At 41.1% G+C, this 17,875-nt stretch overlaps 1 pseudogene; it reads right to left on the bottom strand.

Annotated features, from left to right (window-relative positions):
* Positions 1 to 4,917: 4,917 nt before the first annotated feature.
* LOC130039298 (RNA-binding protein 14-like) overlaps positions 4,918 to 17,875 on the bottom strand; it is a 43,403-nt pseudogene continuing 30,445 nt past the window's right edge.

The following is a 17,875-nucleotide window of genomic DNA, read 5'->3' as shown; positions in this document are numbered from 1 at the left end:
TGGAGAAATGAGCAAATTTTGCCTCAGAAAAGTCAGCTATTCACATGGATGCAATTGCCAAGATAATGTCTAATGTTTAAGCTCACTATTATTGACAATGGAAAGAAAAAAGCTACCCTAACTTTTAGATATGTATATATATATATATATATATATATATATATATGCAGATACAATTTTATACAGTTTCATGAATGTGAATATGCAGATGATTTTTTGTAAGCAATGGTTCAGCAAACTTGACTGAACCACCTAGCACTGTAGCACTGTCCTCCCATTGGTCATCAATTTTCTCGAGCGGGCACCAGTAACATCTCCATTGTAAGACTTGTTGTTACTGTTTTTGGCATATCAAATACACCACCGGTAGCTTGCCAGGTTCTGTCGTGTGGGTGGGACTGAACCTAAGGCCTCATAAATATGAAGCATGCAATCTATCAATGAGTTACAGTCCTAGTCCCTGCAGCAAATATTTTCTGTAGAGGGCTGGAGAATAAATATCTCTTCTGATTTGAGGAATGATTTGAATGCTGGAATCCCATCTTGCCAAGTTAGTCCTTCACGTCTATTTCACTCATTTTTCCAGGGGGCCTCCAAAGTGGTGCTCAAAGGGACCAGGGACCACTGCCAACAATAACTGGTCAACTGGGATTGTGGAGCAGTTCTAGGAATAACTGGGGACTTTCCGGGCTACATTCAGTGGTTTCAGAGATTGAATCATTTGGAGGCGCAGGCAAAGCATTCACCCTCAATCCATGTACCTCGGATACCAGTTCATTATTAAGATTAAACTCAAATATCATCTCTTCTTTGTAGTCTTCCCATATGCCCTGCAGAATTTATAGTTGTATTAAATTCCTGCAATATTAAAAGGTTCTAAATTTTTTAGTTCAAGAAACTATGTAAGTGTATATTTTATAACTGTTCAAAACATTTTGAACATTTTTGCTTAATCTGCATGTCAAGATCCGTGCTAATATGTAAATTTTATGAGGTCAAGGATAATTGTAGGATAACATTATTTTGTCCGTCCTAAACTAGCCTCAGGTAGCTTAGGATTATTGGGTTTCTCCCATCACAGTGCTCCCATTCCTCTGTGTTTATTTGTAACTTCTTTCTTTGTGCTCTGTTGACTTGTAAATATTGATTTTCTCTTCTCCTTACGTCCTTTGCATAGTTTATTCAGAGCAATGTTCTTTTTGTATGGACACAAGAAGACAGTATATGTTATGCTTTTGTAATGTGACTCTCAGTGTTATTTTCCTCCTGGGTATCTGTTCTCTCCACCTAAGCCTCAGCTGCCCTTATTCCTAGCACCCCCAAAGGCAGGGTCCTGACGAGGGACTGGATAGAACCAGGACAAGTGGTATGCTAAGTGCTACCCTGGCATTGAGATGGGCCTGGCCAAAGTGCCATAATGCTGAACTAGAAGTTAAGAGCTTGGTCATGGACAAATGCTGTCATGATCCAAAAAGTAACTAGATTCAGACCCTGCTAGGGTTAGGAATGATTCATCTGGCCTGAGCTCTATAGTCTGAACATCTGTGGCAAGATGTTCCCAGGAGAGCTGCCCTTCAAGTCTCAATGTATCTCTTACTGTGTCCATACAAATATAAATAGTATTAAGATGTTGATATAGTTATTGGACTGAGAAAGGAGAAAAACACCTTAAGAGGCATTTTGCCCTTGGGCAGTGAGGAAGGGCTTTGGGATACCCCTAGGTGATGTTTCTGCCCTTGAGCCTGGCAGTCAGGAAGGGCTTTTTTATGTATATTTGCTACCAGACTGCTTTCAGTGTCAGTTCAGAGTGTGAGGGAGTTAGAGAGAGGACAGAGAGCAGGGTCGCAAGATGGAGTGTCCAGAGACTAACAAGGGGGACAGAGAGAGAAGGATGTAAAAGAATACAGAAGCAGGCTCGTGGAGAGAGCGAGCCCAGGCTTTGAGATGGAGCATGGAGAGATGAGCAGAAGAGACAGGAGGAGACAGGAATGAGGGGCAGTGTGAGACTAGAATGGGAGGCTCAGAGCAACTGGGGCAGGCACGTGGGGCAGAATGGAATAAATGGCATCTGAACAATCAACCGGCTTGGCCCTCATTTTGTATACTGTCTGCCCCATGACTCACGCCACCCTGGCTGGGTGAGAGGCCCGGGTCCCCCCAGAATCCTGGCAGCTAGGGCAAGAGCCGTCGGTTCCTCCCACTGGCCATCCCCGGAGAATTTATACAAATAATGATTGTTTTCAAATGTTTTATCTGTCCCAATCCTAACATCTGCCTCACACAAAGTTTGAACTTGGAACCACTCTTTTTGGCTGAGTTGCTGATCATTCTTATGAAAGTTGTGTGTATTCTTTTGCATCAGTTTCCTTAACTATAAAATGTAGATAGTAAATATAATATCTACCGTAGAGTTGCAATATCAAATGGGATCTGTAAAGTCCTTAGAATAACCTAAGTATAGTAAGAATTACATTAGTGCTCTATGAAAATAAAGAGATATAATGGAGAAAGTTTCTTGAACAAATGATCCTGGAAATACTGGACAGACATGCCAAAGAATAAAATCAAATCACTATCTTATACCATAACACAAAATTTAATTCAGAATGGACTGAATTTAATATATGACCCCAAACCATATAACTGAAACCCAAGCACAAAAATTTGTAAGCCGGTGTTTCACTAATAAAAATTTTTAAAAAATACTTACCACAAAAACACAGATGGTATGCACCTTGACACGGGGTTTAGAGATACCTTTAGGGATTGGATGAGTGGAAAGGGGGAACAAAAACAAAAATAAAGGTAACTATACCAAACTGAAAAGCTTCTACACAGCAAAAAAAAATCAGCACAAAAATTAAAAAGCAACTTATGTCACAGAAAAGCAACTACTGGGTTTAAAGAAGCTATTTGCTATCGATTCCTCCACCCCTCTTGGAGAGCCCAGCAAGCCACTGAGAGTATCTCGTCCGCACGGCAAAGCCTGGCAAGCTACACGTGACGTATTCAAAATGCCAAACACAGTAACAACAAGTCTCACAATGGAGACGTTACTGGGCCCGCTCGATCAAATCGATGAACAATGGGAGGACAGTGCTACAGTGCTATCTGATGCATGATTAATATCCAAAATATAAAAGAACTCATACAATTCAATACCCCAAAAATAATCCAGTCACAAGATGACCAGAGGTGCTTAAAGACCAACAATATTTAAAGACAAAAATATTTAATCATTTATTATTTTGGTAATTTAAATAAAAACAATGTTACACGGGTAGGGCGTCTGCCTTGCATGCAGCCAACATGGCCGACCCGAGTTCGATTCCTCCGCCCCTCTCGGAGAGCCCGGCAAGCTACCGAGAGTATTTGATATGCCAGACACAGTAACAACAAAGTCTCCAATGGAGACGTTACTGGGCCCGCTCGAGCAAATCGATGATCAACGGGAGGGCCTTTACCTTTACCTTAAATAAAAACCAAAAATAAGGTATGTCACAACAATGAGAATGACCTTTATTTTTTTTAAAAAAGACAAGAAACATGTGCTGTCAAGGAACCCTCATACACTGTTAGTGAAAATATAAATTGGTACAGCCATTATGTAAAACAGTACTGAGATTTTTGAGAAAAATTAAAAAAGGAATTACTATATAATTCCAAATTCACTTCTAAATATATATGTGCAAAGAATAAAAAAATAGTAATTCAAAAATATATATACATATATATAATGTACCCATATGCTCATCACATCAATTTTTTTCCAAACTACAAATTGACCCATGTTTTATTTGTTGTCCATATAAAAGGGAGGGGGGACCAAGGTTCTCTAACACCACTTAGTCGGGGAGTCGGGGAGATGGGGATGTTGGGCTGCACCACTCAGCATTAGTTGGAACATGAATGTTCGATTGGGACTGGAGTTACGCCAACTGACTGTCCCAATAGGAAATCAGGTTCAGTGCAGTCAGCAGAGAGTCAAAGTCAGAGCCCTTGAGACGCTGGTACAGCTTGGAGCACAGGAAACAGTTAAAAGCTAACCCTTCCCAGACTCCCTCACATCTGAAAAGAAAAAGTCGCTGCGAACTTTGTCAGGTTCCTTCCTACCAGACTACCTTAAATATTGCACACAAAAATAAAAGAGAGCCAGGCAAAAAAATGAAATAAAAGAAATTCCTATCCTTGAGTGACGGGAGACCACTGGAGGGGGGAAACTGCACATCTATAGTCAGTAGCAAGATTTTCTGCAGAGCGGAAGGAACAAAGTACATTACTGCCGAACACTTAAAGGGATCGTCTCCTGGGGGAAAGCCCACATGGTGGAGGGAAGAAAAACTGAAAACGGGAGAGTCTGGGTCAGTGTAGTCATAACCTGGGACTTCAGGCCACCCAGACCCTCCTACACCTCTCCTCTTTCCCTCTCTGTGGTGCCCCATTCCAGGATGGCCCTACAGGTGGCGCTGGTAGCCAGAGGGCATCTGAGCTGCCCGCAGGTAACCACTCTAGAAGACCGAATAAGCATCGAGCAGGAGACGGGAATCCAGTGAGGCCTTTGTTGGCGAGTGGAGGAATGAAAAGAGAGAGAAAGAGGTCTTAGAGCTCGGCAAAATGCCCGTCAGAACTGTACCTTTTCAACATGGCAGCAGCCTTTTTGTAGAGATCGTGGTAGCTGGCCCGGAGTGCTCATAGGGTGACAGGGTGCTGTTGGCCTTGGCAATGGCCCTGTGGGACACGGATGTGGACGGGTAAGCAGCAGACAGCTGACCTGCCCCATCGCAGGTATCGCCTGGCTGACCATGGTAGGAGGCAGCTGCCTGGGGGTGCTGCCCAGCAGCGTCAAAAGCGGCCAGCGAGGCCAATGGCTGAGTGCGATCAGAAGCCACCATGTTGGACGTTTGCACCCAGAACTGTTCAGATGGGTCTGAAAAGCTGGCTGGGCCCCATAGCAGCCAGCCATGGAGTAGCGGCTATAGCTGGCTGGGCCACAGGGGCAGCAGGCTGGCAAGAGTAGGAAGCTGCCTCTGCGCAGCATAAGGGGAGACAGAGCATGGTAGGAAGCTGCCTGGGCCCCATATGCTAGGGAGGAGGCTGCAGGCAAGACCTGTAAGAGGCTGCCTGTGCCCCATAACACTCGAGGGAAGAAGTGCTCCATGGGTGTTGTAGGAAGCAGCAGCTGCACGAACCTTAGCCTATAGGAGGAGGCAGCCTGCACAGTGGAAGAGGATGGCTGGTTGCCTTACAAGGTGAGGAAGGAGACCTGAGCCCTATAGGAGTTGAGCAGGGAAGAGGGGAGGGGACTGCTGACCCCCATGGGAGGAGAGCACAGAGGCAGAGGAAGCCGAGGGCTATGCTGCACTGTAGGAACTGAGTGAGGATGCTGCCGCAGACTGGGAGCTCGGGTCGGTCAGCTTAGCCGGGTACAGGGCTCCCTGGGAGGCAGAGAGCTGAGCACAGGAAGAGGCTGCCTGTGTGCAACTCCCAAAGAGGCATAAGGCTGGGCCCAAGCGAGGCAGCTCCCAGTGACACTGAGAACTAGGCCCAAGAGGTAGCTGGCGCCACATAGGAGGCTCGGGGAGGTGAACAGCACTGAGGGCTTTGGGCGCGGACAAAGCTGGCTGGCTTGCCGTCAAAGCCACCCGAGCTGTTGCCGCAAGCCAGCTGGCAGAGAAGCCACCAGTTCCAGGGAAGGCTGTATGCACAGGCCCTGGTTTCTGGGTCTTGTCCCCAGACTGGATAGCTAGGCTAGCCCCCTTGGACTGACCCTGGGTTTGAGAGTTCCACATTAATGCACCCTTACTTCCTTACTGTTGAGCTGTGCAACAGCGGCTTTGCCTCTGCTTCTTTTTACACGCCATCAAATGCTTCATCTTTCACTGTGGCACAGGCAATGGAGTGCTTGAAGAGGTGGTGCAGCTCCCTGTTCATACATGCCACCAACACTTTGCCCACCACAGTCTTCCCAGCACTAAGAGGCCATAGGTGTGACATCTCCACTGCCAGTGCAGGAACACCAAGTATTTCACAGCCGCACAACTCAGTACGGTGCCATTGGGTACCCACAGTCAGCCGATCCACCCCAGCAGCGTTACCCACCAACATCTCCATTTTGTTGCCACAGCCACCTTTCCAGAGGGCTGGAATGTGTCCTCCAGCAATGGGCAAAATGACTGACCAGCCTGCAGTCCTCCCCAGGAATCACACATCATTTTTTACAAGAGACAAGTCTGGGGAGCCTAACTGTCTGTCTATATACTGAAATAGAAATAGATATTGTAGTATCTCACCTTGGAGCCATTAAACCCCTGTATAAGAGATCACTAACATGTTACAGGTTGAGTTTTGTGTGCTATATATATATTTGAGTGGTGGGATTGATGTTGAAATATTGAATGTAATAAATTATTGTGAACAACTTTATAAAAAATAAAAAATTAAAAAGACATATAGGCACATCAAAATATTATTAAACTACAATAAAATATGAAATATTTCCATTGCAACAATATGGCTGGAACTTCAGTTCATGATGATAGGTGAAATAAATGAGAAAGTTACAGACAGTAAGATTTTTCTCACGGAAAATGTTTAAAAAAATAATAAAGCAACTTTAGAGTTTGAAAACAAAATGACATCAGAAGGGTGGGACTGGAAGGACAAGATAGAGGGGATTAATTTGATGTTTTTTATTATTGGTAGAAATTTAGTCAGTGACATGGTATGACATCTACATTTGAAGAACTATGAAGCTGTACTAAAACAAACAGCATTATAAACCAATATTAGCACAAGTTTCAAAGAAGAGAAGATATATATTAAATATAAGTAAACTTTATAGCATCCGTACAGTTCCCAGTGAAACAGCACTGTGAGAACTATAACAAGGAGTGATCCCTGAGTGCAGAGCAAGGAGTAAGGTGTGGCCACACCCCCTCAAAAAAACCCCTTAAATTAATGTATCATGCTAGACAGCTGAAGCAAATTACTCCTCCAGTAGTACAGTCACTTGGGAGTTGGGCAAGAATACCCACATGCAGTAAAAAACAAACAAACAAAACAAAACATGAATAACTTTGACTTCCCCAAACTTAGTAACTAATAGCCTGCTATTAACCATAAACGTTCTCCATTGTCTCCCATCACACTGAGATATCCAGGCTTATGTACGGAGTTTGACATAAACTAATTCATCCTGGCATTCACCTCAATTTATGTGAGTCTTCTAGAAATCTTTTAAAAGATGTAAATAAAGGATCAGTATTATTACTACAATCACATTTACTGAAGCTTTATTTATAGTCACATAAAAACAGAGACATGATGAAGAAACAAAACGAAGACAGTTTTAATCCATGGCTCATGAATATTCAGAGATACTGTGGAGCCATTTAAATTTCTCAGACAATATCTGAGTGTTGAAAGTAGGTAAAGGGATAGCACAGTGGGTAGGGTGTTTGCCTTGCACAAGGCCGACCCGGTCAGCCCAGGTTCGATTCCTCCACCCCTCTTGGAGAGCCTGGCAAGCTATGGAGAGTATCTCGCCCACACAGCAAAGCCTGAAAAGCTACCCGTGATGTATTCGGTATGCCAAACACAGTAACAAGTCACACAATGGAGACGTTACTGGGCCCGCTCGAGCAAATCGATGAACAATGGGAGGACAGTGCTACAGTGCTACTTTCCAATATACAAGTGACAACTTTTCAATATATGTATTGTAACTCATAATGCCAGAGAGAAAGAGAGAGAGAGAAATATATATATATATAGAGAGAGAGAGAAGAAAAGTGCCTGCCGTAGAGGTGGGGGTGGGGTGGGAGGGAGACTGGGTATATTGGTGGTAAGAATGTACACTGATAAAGAGAAGGGTGATGGAACATGAAATGACTGAAATCCAATCACAAACAAACTTTGTACTTTGTTACTGTGTATCTCACTGTGCTTAAATTAAAAAATAAACATTTGGGGATGGGGGGTGGGAGGGATACTGGTATCAGTGGTGGTGGAGAATGGGCACTGGTGGAGGGATGGGTATCTGATCATTGTATAATTGAAACCCAAGCACAAAATTTATAAGTCTACAACTGTACCTCATGGTGTTTCACTAATAAAAATTTAAGAGAAAAAAAACCAAAAAAATTTTTTTAAAATTGTTTTCAAGTTCTATTAAATGACAAAGAAATCTATGATTAGAGTACATTTTAGATTTTACTAAAAGATTACAGAATGACTTATACAACATAATCCTCGATAGCACAGCGGGTAGGGCGTTCGCCTTACAAGCGGCCAACATGGCCGACCCAAGTTTGATTCCTCCGCCCCTCATCGGAGAGCCTGGCAAGCTACTGAGAGTATTGGATATGCCAGACACAGTAACAACAAAGTCTCCAATGGAGACGTTACTGGGCCCGCTCGAGCAAATCGATGAACAACGGGAGGGCCTTTACCTTTTACCTTACCTTAACTAAAACATGTATATATGTACAACGACACAAGGTGAAAATTAAAGGAAAATATAAAACATTAATATTAATTATTAAATTAATAATTATTATTATTGGGTTTATGGGCCATTTGACTTATATTTTTATGGATTCCTAGTATGCTTTCAGAAACACATAATGCATCTATAAGCAGAGCAAATATAATGTAGAAAAAGTTTTAATTTTTGTTGGCAATTCATGTCTAAAACTTGAATTCAAAAGTAGTGTTTTAGAACATTTTTAACATGAGTTATGGTTGCCAAAGATGCAGGGGTTTATCAACATCATGGCAGCCACAAGCAAACCTAGAACCAGTGAACTATAATGTGAGCAAGGAATGAATGTTCTTGTAGATCATTGCATATGACAATTTCATTGTTTCTGCAAGTAAGCTCAGTCAGAAGATAATGCTTGAAAGTTTCAAAATTCTCTAGTAACCCTATTCATAACCCTTCTCTTTACTATAAATCTTCTAATAAGATTTATATAATGTTAGATGGGAACACTGTGGATATTAGTATCCTTTTAAAGAAGAGAAATATTCCTCTCCCCATGTCAAAAGACAGCCAGACCTTAGGCAACTGCAAACAAAATCTCACCAGAACCCAACCATATAGGTATCATGATCTTAGACTTTAGACTTCCTGAATGTGAGAAAATAAAGTTTGGTTGTTTGCACCATTCAGTCCATGTGGATATGACAGAGGGGAAATCTCTGCTCAGAAAGTTGGAGTGCATGTTTTGCCTGTGGGAGGCTTGGTCCAATCTTCAGCACTGCCAGGAATGAGCATCAAGCACTGACTTGGTGTAGCCTCTGAACACCACTGGGCATGACCAAGTCGCACCTTCCCCCACAAAAAGAAAGGCAAAATTATGAGTTTGATGATTGGCATACATAAGCTTATTTAACTAGCAATTTTCTGATGTACTAAACTTTATTTATCAAATATTTTGTAATATGCGACAAGAATAAAGTTACTGAGAAGTATATTTGACAATCAAATATGATTTTGTTAATTAATGGGTACATGTTCTTAAGTTCTCCTAGAGCACACTGGAAAAATAGAACTAAAGAAACAAGGTACATGACTCATAACAGAATTTAATCTGACTAATTGGAACTAATTGCTGAGAGGTATCCTGTGAATTGCTCAATTTTATCATAAAATTCAGGGATGAGAAACCACCATGAAAAATCGATGAAAGAACATCTCATAATGTACTTTGTCTGATTATGCAATGATTATGTTTATTCAACTAATTATGACAATTAAGTAGATCTTAATTGTACTGGTAACATTAACTCATTACATTAATTCACTAGCAAAAAAATTAGCTTGTGACCTAAAAGGGAACTGATTTTCTTGTGATACTAGTATTTGACTTTTTTGTGATGTTAGTGTTTGAAACAAGATTAATATGCCCCCTTGGAAGGGAATGACAGATGCCAAGACCCTTTCTTTTAAACATTTTCTATTGTCATTCATACATATATATCAGTTACTACTATACAATATGGGCTGGAGCGATAGCACAGCTGGTAGGGCGTTTGCTTTGCATGCGGCTGACCTGGGTTCGATTCCTTTGCCCCTTTCGGAGAGCGAGGCAAGCTACTGAGAGTATCCCACCGGCACTGCAAAGCCTGGCAAGCTACCCATGACATATTCAATATGTCAAAAACAGTAACAAGTCTCACAATGGAGATGTTACTGGTGCCCACTTGAGCAACTTGATGAACAATGGGAGGACAGTGCTACAGTGCTACTATATAATATTAAACATAATAGTGTGTAAACACAAAAAGGGTCGGCAGCAGCCTATCTCTCCCGCCGCCCGCGTTCGGTAGTCTCAGGCCGGTTCTCCACTCCAGGGAGGTCGATGGTGATGGGCAGGCGAAGGAAGGAAATGAGGGTCAGGCTGGCTGGTCTTAGTAGTAGTTTATTACAAGGAAGAAACTTATGTCATGGAGGGCCCAAGATCTGTCAAGCACGTGTTTTCCCGATTCTCTCAGGCCTGTGTTCCCCATTCTCTCAGTTCTCTCAAACACGTGTTCCTTAAATTCTCTCAGCCTGTGTCCCCATTCTCTCAGACCTGTCTCTTCGGTTCTCTCAGCACGTGTCCCCCTGATTCTCTCAAGCACGTGTCCCTAGAGAGGCCCGAAAATCTCCCTATATAGATCATGGTACCTCTAAAGGGCGCAATACAGTGATGTCATCAAAAGGAGTTACAGAAAGAACATTGAGAAATGTTCAGAATAGAACAGAACAGAAAGAATAAGAAAAAACATACATTGTTTCTTTACATGTAATTTTGGCCTCAGAGAAAGAAGATACAAAACCAAGACCGAAACCTTTCACAAGCACTTTCACAAGATACAAGCTCTTGGATTTGCATCCCAAGGACTAGTCTGCTAGAGTTTGGAATCTACATTCCAAAGACAAGAATCTGAGCTTTGCATTCCAAAGACTAGCTTGCCTAGAGCCTGGAATCTACATCCCAAAGATCAGGCCTGCCTAGCAAAATCTGTGAGAAAAGAAAAACTGCCTCTTACAATATACTGGAATTATTTACTGAAGGCATTTTGAAGGGGAGAAATGTTCAGTCTCATCCAAACTAGTCAGGACACACGGGAAAGCCGCTTCTAGGACAGATTCTCATTCAGCAGATCAACCCACCCTAGAATGGAATCCCCTGGGTGTGTTTCTCCTCTCCTTGTCCAACAAACATATAAGCATACATAATATAAATCATTTTGTATGGACACAGTAAGAAATACCTTGAGCTTATAGAATTGCTGTCCTAGGGCCATCTCTACCTCAGAATATAGCGCTCAGGCCAGATAGTCTTTTCTATCACTAGCAGGGTCCTAGTCTCGTCATTATTTTTGGATCATGACAGCCTTTGCCTATGATCAAATTCTCAACCTATAGTTAAGAATTGTGGCACCTTGGCCTGGCCCATCTCAATGCCAGGGTAGCACATATCTTAACGGCTTGCCCTGGTTCCATCCAGTCCCTTGTCGGGACCCTGCCCTTGAGGTGCTAGGAAATGAGGGCAACTGAGGCTTAAGTTGAGAAAGCAGATGCCCGGGAGTGAATAATATTCAAAGCCAATCAAATCCTAAGTTACAAAGCATAATATTAATTGTCTTCCTGTATCTATCCAAAAAGGACATTGCATTAAAGTAAACTATTCAAAAGACATAAGGAGAGGAGATAGGCAATATTAACTTACAATACAAGTTCAGTGTCCTAGAAGGATCTGACCTTACAAATTAACAGATTCTGATGGGGGAAAGCTGATTAACTGGTTGGGGAAGAGAGCACAAAGAAGTGGTTACAGACAAACAAAGGAATGGAAGTGACTCGGGAGCACTGTAATGGGTGTAACCTGATAAACCTAAGTTCCTTATATTCTAACATAATAGGAAACATATTTACCTGAAAGATATATTAATATGACAAATTGTTTCAAATTTTTGTACTATTTACGTAGTCTCTCTTTCCATACTAAAATCCTTTAAAGTGATATAAATACTAAAGGAAAATTATCACAGTCCATACTATCACAGTCCTCCCGTTGTTCAGTCCTCCCGTTGTTCATCGATTTGCTCGAGCGGGCCCAGTAACATCTCCATCATGAGACTTGTTGTTACTGTGTTTGGCATATTGAATACGTCACAGGTAGCTTGCCAGGCTCTGCCGTGCGGGTGAGATACTCTCGGTAGCTTGCCGGGCTCTCGGAGAGGGGTGGAGGAATTGAACTCGGGTCAGCCATGATGGCCGCTTGTAAGGCAAATGCCCTACCGCTGTGCTATTGCTCCCAAAAATAAAAAGGAGGGGCCGGAGAGATAGTACAGTGAGTAGGGTGCTAGTCTTACACGTGGCCAACCTGGGTTTGAACTCTGGCCCCACATCCCCTCATAGGGTGCCCTGAGCTGTGCCAGGAGTGATCCCTGAAAATAGAGGCACAAGTAAGCCCTGAGCACTGCCAGTGTGTATGTGGAGGGAGTGGAGAGAGAGAGAGAGAGAGAGAGAGAGAGAGAGAGAGAGAGAGAGAGAGAGAGAGGAAGAGAGAGAGGAATCCCAGAAACTACAATTGGAAAGAGTGAAAACCAAAGAGAAAGGAAACAAGATATCCAAACCCTTGAATCCTTGAATTGGGGGCAATATTACAGCAATACTTAAATTTTTCATTCCTGGTGTCCTTGATTCCAAGAGCTTAGGGGCTCTATGCTGATTAGTGAAGTACAACAAATGAGATTAGTCAGGGATATTCTTGGATGACCTAAAACATACATTAACAAAAACCCCAAAACTGTCAGTCACTCTGTGGGAGCAAAGAGCATTGCAACTTAACACACAAATTAAAGCAGTGCCCAAGGAAAACAGGGAAAGCATTCACAAGAGGCAAGCAGCTGAGGTTCTGTGCCCAGCTGTTCATCTGTCCATCCTCTACGTCTTGAAACGCATTTAGAATATTTCTTGTCACTCAAGTGTTCTTGATTACAAAAAGTTGATTATACCAACACAGATTTTATATACATTGAATGAAAGTCAATTATGAAGGAAAGACAAAAAACCCACCAAGAGAAAAATTTATACCCAAGGAAGCAGAATAAAAAGAGCTAATGAGACGATTTTTAAGTAGAGCTTAATTTGTACCCATCGAGAGCAGAAAGGACTTGTGCTTATGAAGAAAAAGTGTTATAAAAATGAATTTCAATCTTATATATTAAAAATAATTCCAAATTAAAAACAGCAAAGAAATTGCATGACAGGCTTAAAAATACTGTATCTTTAGATAGTTATGGAAAGAGATATTAGAGATAATAGAAGTATGGCTCAATATGTGAAGATTTTCTTATGGGAAATAATTCTCTACAAATTAAATGGCCCAACCAAATGCTGATTAAATAATCTCAGGGCAAATAAATTAACCCCCACCCAACCCCGCAAAGACATGACTGTGTGCACACACATTCATATTTAGACAGACTAAAATGACTTGTCAGGACATCAGCACTGAAGGGAAAATCTTAGATGATTAAGTGGATCAAATATCATGTTTATGCCATAAGAAATATTAGAAACTACGTATTCATGAAAGTTGAGGAGTAACTTGACAGTACAAAGGAATAAGTCACCTTGAACTTCGAAATGTTCATCAAATTAAAATATCAATCACATGTCACAATACGAACAATGCTGCAACTAAGAAGTGCTCCTGGCAACTAATCTGGCTCTTGAAACAATAGAAAATGTACCCAAGAGGGTCAGGGGACAGATGGTTCAGTGGCAAAAGTGCCTGCCTTGCAAGTGTGAGATTAATTCTCACTGTCACCCAGCATGCACTGAGTGAATTCCTGGAGGTTTTGCTGGCTAGAATCCCCGGCGTGGCAACTAAAATGTAAGACCATTCCTCCAAGTGAGCACCCCACTGAAATGTGCAGGAGCATATATGAGCATGACAATCAAAAGTGTGTGACCTTTTAACAATTAAGCCTAAATGTGATGTTTAGATAATCTCACCAATGACAACAAAGGTCGATAGAAAGGAAGACTGTATCCAAGCAAGAAGGAAATTGATTATATGCGGTGAGAGTGGGGTTCAAGAAGCAATGCTGAAAGGGAAATTAATTGCCTACTAGAATAAGTAGGCAATTTTGCTAAGTCAAAATCAACATTAATTACGCATTTGAAAAACATTCTCTAGCATACCTCTCATCCAAAAGGATGACAAAGAGAGAAGGTAAATCTGAGCATGTTGGTCCTTTTGTTCTATTCAAAGAAAAGCACTGATTTAGTTTTGTTCAGAGTGGGGCAAATCCAAAAAGTAGCTGAGAGCCAGAAAGTAAAATGAGTAGCTATAGTTAAAAGAGATAAAAAAAAAATGATGGCTACAGTGTAATGAGGGCTGGAGCAATAGCACAGCGGGTAAGGCATTTGCCTTGCACGCAGCCGACCCGGTTGACCCAGGTTCGATTCCTCCATCCCTCTTGGAGAGCCCAGCAAGCTACCGAGAGTATCTCACCTGCATGCCAAAGCCTGGCAAGCTCCCCATATTCGATATGCCAAACACAGTAACAACAAGTCTCACAATGGAGATGTTACTGGGCCCGCTCGAGCAAATCGATGAACAACAGGACAGTGACAGTGATAGTGACAGTGTAATGAGAGATCTAAATAGATTAGTATTCAAAATAAGCATGGCTTGCAATTCGACAGAATTTTAGGGTGTGGTGTCGAGTCAGCCAGAAGCTGAGGGACAAATACATAATGATCTTTTATATGTGAGATACAAGGACGCAGTAAGGAAATAGCAAGTGACCAATGGCAACAGTAGCTTAGAGTTGGCCTACAGAACTGACCCTACCAAGGGGTGAGGGTTGGGGCTGCAGTGATTGGAAGGGGATCTTTGGACATCAGTAGAGAAATGCTGACAATCTGGTAGAAGCTGTGGTGCTGGAACATTGTACGAAAACCTGTCATGAACAGCATCATAAATCACGGTGCCTAAAAAAGGGGAAGTTTCTGTCTATAAAATAGATTCCAAAGCAGTAAACACATGTGAAGAACATATCAGACAAAATGCTGCAAATAAAAAGACTTGGGAAAAACAAAGCAAAACATTCTATTCAGGCCATGTCAAGCCACTTGTATCCAATTATCAATTTCATAAATAATAATTGACATGGAGGACTCAGGTTTGATCTGTGGCACCCCACACTGTCCCCCAAGCCCACCAGGAGTGATTCTTGAATGTAGAGCCAGAAGTAAGTCAAAAATTTTAAAAGTAGAGACACAGCCAGAGATGGGTCAAAGGGCCGAGTACTGGTTTTGCATGCAGAAGGCCAGCACATCGTATCCTGAGCACCACCTGGAGAACAGAGCTGGGAGAAGCTCTTGACTACTTCCAGGTACCCCGTCTCTCCCCCCGCCACACACAAAAAAAGTAGAGACAGACTTATTATCTTCCCCTTCCTTTCCTTTTATTTCTGTTGTTGTGATGACAGAATTTATGCACTTCGTTGCATTGCTCACACAAATTTAGCTGTGGTGTGCCAGAGCTGGTACCTGTCATAGTGGGACTAGAGATATCACAGGGCAGTTATGCAGAGCTGAGATTCCCCTAGGCACATGAGGGGTGACCTGGTGATCAAATTCACATTTCTCACAGTTCTTAGTTAGAGTCTCCAGGGTATTAATTCCACAAGTCCTCAATGATGAGAGTCTAAAGACTTGTCTCAGCTGTGCAGATTAGAAAGACTGGAGACTTCTAATTTAGAGCGCCACCCACTCCTATATGCCTCCAAAATAAATCTCACACCACGAGTGGGCTATCTACCTTACTGAAAGCTTATCCTTGTCGTTTCTACCTTTCTCAGTGCTATACTCTATTCCTCTGCTGTAGGATTTAGATTCTAGTTTGTTTTTCAGGTCTCACTGCTAGTAAATTTTTCGCTTTGTACATGTACATTTTTCATGCCCATGATGGGTGAGGTCAGGTTCCTTCCTCCTATGCTACCAGCATAAACCAATCTTTCCTGATAAGAGTGTTGATTTCTATTGCTTTCTTGAGGACTGAAAGATGAATTTTTATGTGACTATTTTCCTCTGAATGATAAACACTTGAGATTTGAGATTCTCTGAGTTCACGATGGTATTTCCATATACTTATAATAATTGTGTGAGTAAGCCTAATGATGATCTCCATCAGAGACATGAGTTGCATCCATTTGGTTCAACTTCTTAAATTGCGCATCAAGATTACTTCAGGACTCTCAGAGATGGTGTGAATAATTAAGTGGCTAAAACTCTACTGTGACTTTCCATTCATTGAAAAGAAAGACCATTCTCACCTGCCAGGTATTCTTTGCACACTTGGAATTGCAAAGAACAGTGGTTATCTCTAGTTATCACTTAGCAACAAACCTCCAAATTAGACATATAAGAAAGTGGTGAGAATCCAAAATATCACAACAACAAAATGATTATTGCCAATTAAAAATATTCAAGCAAATTATTTAGCATCAATCTATGGCTTATGTGTCCAATTACCAAATCCAATATGTAACTTTTGAATTAAAAATTTTTAATAAATTAATTCCTTTAAGAGTTCATTTAAAATAAATTAAATACCTGTATCATGCTTCAATGAAAAAATTAAAACAAATTATGAACTATAATCTTTAGTATATTTTAATTAACTTGTATAATAAATTATTAAATAGTACAATGATCTTAAATAAGGCATATGTGCATGTTTTTCTTTGAAATTATTGCTTTACTTCTTACCAGGCAAAAGTGCCTGTGATTAAAATATGTCCTAAGGAGGTTTAAGAATTATTATATATTTTCATAAAAGAGAACCACAAATCAAGTAAGATTTGCAAATAATATTTCAGAAAAGCATTACCATATTTATGAATATATAACTAGGATGAAAATTATATTAAAGGAATTATATAATATTAATTAATAGTTATAGAGCAATTTTTGGCAAACAGATCATTTCTGCCTCCTTTTTCATTATACCATACTCAACAATTATCTACTCAAAAAATAAAATTCAGTTGCTCTTTACACATGCTTTTAAGGAGGGAAACTTCAAACAACTTTATTCATATAGGTTTTGGTTTGGGGTCCACCCCCAGCAGTTATCAGTGCTATTCTTGGTCCTAGACTTGGGGGTGGCTTCCAGTGGTGCTCAGGGGACCACGAAGTGCTGGGGAATTAAACCTGGACCTCCTGCATGAAAAGCCTGTTCAGTCCACTTTCTCTTTCCACTCTATCCAGTTTTTAAAATAGACAAGACGGCTAAAGAGTTAATGATGCACATAAAGTTAGTATTCTAGTGGGGAGTCCACTAGGAATCTTCATAAACTACTCATTTCCACTATGCCAGGACCAGAAGTAACTAATGGCAAAGTGGCAATATGGATATGAATTGAATGTGAAAATTTAAAGGCGTCAAAGCTATTTTTTTTTAAGAGAAAAGAACCAAAAAGACTGGTAAAACCTAAAGGATACACGATTACTGTATTATCACCTACATTTGAAGGGGTGAATGAAGATTCTTTTTATACATCTTTTTCGACTTCCACAGAGAAAAATAATCATAAATTCCATTTATCAAACATCTTTTGTATGTCAGGAAGGGGAGAGAAAATGGTAGAGAAATAAAGACAGATGCAGGAAAATGGTAGAGAAATAAAGTAGATGCAGGAACCAGGATGTAAGGTTCAGTCACTTCTATGCTTGTCATTTAGCTTGTTGTTTTTTGAAATGTATGAGTTTCCACTAAAAAATATTGTGGTTGGTTAGATATGCTCAGACCAGAGCTAGGCTTGGAATTTTTAATTATAGCTGTGTTTATGTGGCTAGACT

The sequence above is a fragment of the Sorex fumeus genome, unplaced genomic scaffold, assembly GCF_029834395.1.
Source record: "Sorex fumeus unplaced genomic scaffold, SorFum_2.1 ptg000086l, whole genome shotgun sequence".
NCBI lineage: Eukaryota > Metazoa > Chordata > Mammalia > Eulipotyphla > Soricidae > Sorex > Sorex fumeus.
Note: the sequence above shows the minus strand (reverse complement) of the source record. Positions and strands in the feature narration are given on the sequence as shown.